The following is a 2,893-nucleotide window of genomic DNA, read 5'->3' on the forward strand; positions in this document are numbered from 1 at the left end:
TACCAAGTGGTACATGTAAATGGTCAACTGTCTATTTGTCAACGTACAATTAACGATATATTATCAGTAATTCGTGTATCAACATGCCTTGGTTGTTGTCATTGCAAACACTGATATCAGTCAAGATGTATTTTGTGATGTAATTGTGACGTAATAGTGACGTAGATGTCATATTAACGACTCATTGTCTATCTATGGTCTTAAACCACAGTCTCTTTTACGGCACCGTCCAAAACATTAACGACTCATTGTCTATCTATCGTCGTAAACCACCACAGCCTCTTTTACGGCACCGTCCAAGACGCACCGCCAAACATTATTTCGCTGTGTCGCGGGAGAAATTACAGCTCTGGTATGTGAGAATGTGTCTATCGACATCTTGAGCGTTCTGATTCGGAGTACAGTTCATGTTAAAATAATTTCTCAATGATACAATATTTAGTAATAATTATATAATAATAATAATAATAATAATAATAATATTAATAGTAATGGAGTTATCGTGTTGTATTGTTCGTTATGACGTCATAACAAAACTAACTCTAAAGAATAAATCACATTACAAGAATACAAGTACTGAAATGGTATCGTTGCTAGGCAACCAGTTCTATCTGATATGTAAATTCAGAAATAATTGTTAAGGTCATCAATGGGTGCCTGTCTACTTTTTATGACAGTAATACAGTAAAATTGTTTTTAGTTCATCGAGTATTTAGGTTTGATAAATTAACACTTTCTGATCCATTTTGGTTTTTAATTTGTTGGCAAATGTGATAATTTTTACATCATAATCTTCAAGTTTTCGATATCTCATTCAAAACTTACACTTTTCAAGTGAAAATACTGCAAAACAATAATTGCTATGCAATGTTTTTTAAATGTTGCATTTTTATCAGCAAAATATATATAAAAAAGTGAGAAAATAAAACCCCAAAAATAGACCAGAAGGCATAAATTGATAAAACCAACCACAATACTGAATAATAAACCTGGAAATGTTCGCGTGATTTATTTTCGCTAATTTCGCTACAAAACAAAAACGCGAAAATAAGTAGTAGCGAAAATATATATTTCTGCATAATGCAATGTACCAGTATGGTTATTAGTGAAAATTAATCTTTGTGAACTACATGAAGACTGTAAAATCGCAAAATTTTCTAGTCGTGAAAATATGTAGGTTTACAGTAATACATTGGTTTACAAATCTGTACCACAATCGTCAAAGTCAAACTGATTGAACATGCCTTAACCCCTTCAATACTGAAAACATTCCCGCCAAAATTGTTTGGACAAAATTCTTGTTTTATGTAAGTTTTTGGCATATATCAACTTCATTTTAGACTGGAATTAAAGAAATGTTACATCCTAATAAAGTAATATTATTGTAATTATGAAAATATTCATATAAATTGGGTCCCCATATTATTTAAAACTCGTCTCTAGTCATGAAAGGGTGAATTGACTTCGGAATTTACGTTGTGGTAAATTTACCGGTTGACGAATCAAGCAAGTAAATGCTTTTTACGATATCTCCGGATATCTACTTTCAAGGTTTATCAACGAAATAGAAACCAGTGACGTATAACATGTCTGTCATTATGACTTAATTTTAAAACTCAATTTGATTTAAATACACTTTATGTCAGTTGAATAAAGACACATCGATTTCTTTGAACGAATGTAATTATGTCTTTATAGAAGAAAATTGGTAAACACTATATATGATATTTTTACTTATTGTGTTACTTATTGCTGTTATCGGTAATTGCATTTGTCGTCTGCGTTTGACAGTTTGTGTATGACTATGGAATGTTTAGCTCCAATTGCGTTTTCTTTTATGTATTTTCAGTATTTCATTTCTTTTTGTATATCTAGCAAATTTTTATTGCCATGGCAACGTCATTTTTCAATGTCACATCCATTATCAATATGAAAGAAACATTTCTAATACAAATATGTAAAATATAGATACATTGTCCTTTAAATGTGTTTCCATAGCAACCTAGACGTCGACGTGACGGCATTAAAACCATTTCATTGTTACAAGTACATGATATATACTAAAACACTCTAGATTTTGATAGATGAATTAATCAATCAACTTAATGAAATGAGTCTTTGACGATTTGTAAGTTGTCCATTCTGTGTCATATTACAGGGTATATACTGATAATTACTTGCATATATCATATTACTATGTATTTGACTAGACTGTCGCACCCTGTATATCATATTGTACAGTAGACATGCTTTCAGTATGTTTTTTTTTTGGGGGGGTGAAATATCTGCCGAAAGTGTGGTTCAAATTTAGCCATGGCGTTGCTACAGTGTTGCGTTGCTATGGCAATGCTGCATTGTTTCTATCGCAATTGTGTAATGTTGTTTTGACTGTTTCAGTCGTAGAAGTGAATGGACTACAATGTGGTCTATTTAGTGGAGACATGTTTGTATAATGATGTCCTAGACGAGACATTGTGATTGCTGTGTCTGGGATAACTGTGTCTCCAACTATTTGTGATATTGAAGATGTTGTGTCTGGTAACCTAGATCGATTATCATTTTGTGAAACACTGTTGCAGCATAGTTGCAGTAACTGTTGCAGTTACACTTATGCAATTACTACAGACTCATGAATAGGCACACAATTCTCACTGACTATGAGCGGCATTTTCAAACTGGTCGGTTCGTTCAATAGCGGTGTACGTTGTGCAGGCTGTATTTCCAAATACAACTTTGGTCTTGGTCGTAAAATTGAGAGTGAAAGAGAGCTACAAATGTATAAAGTCTAGGTGGAGAGGCAGAGTTAGTGTGCAGACTCGACGATGTTTGAAGTCTAGACCAGTACAAAGGCATCTTAATTTCATTCTGTGCTTTGTCCTTAAGATTACCTTAA

Source organism: Glandiceps talaboti, chromosome 19 (genome assembly GCF_964340395.1).
Source record: "Glandiceps talaboti chromosome 19, keGlaTala1.1, whole genome shotgun sequence".
NCBI classification, from domain to species: Eukaryota; Metazoa; Hemichordata; class Enteropneusta; family Spengelidae; genus Glandiceps; species Glandiceps talaboti.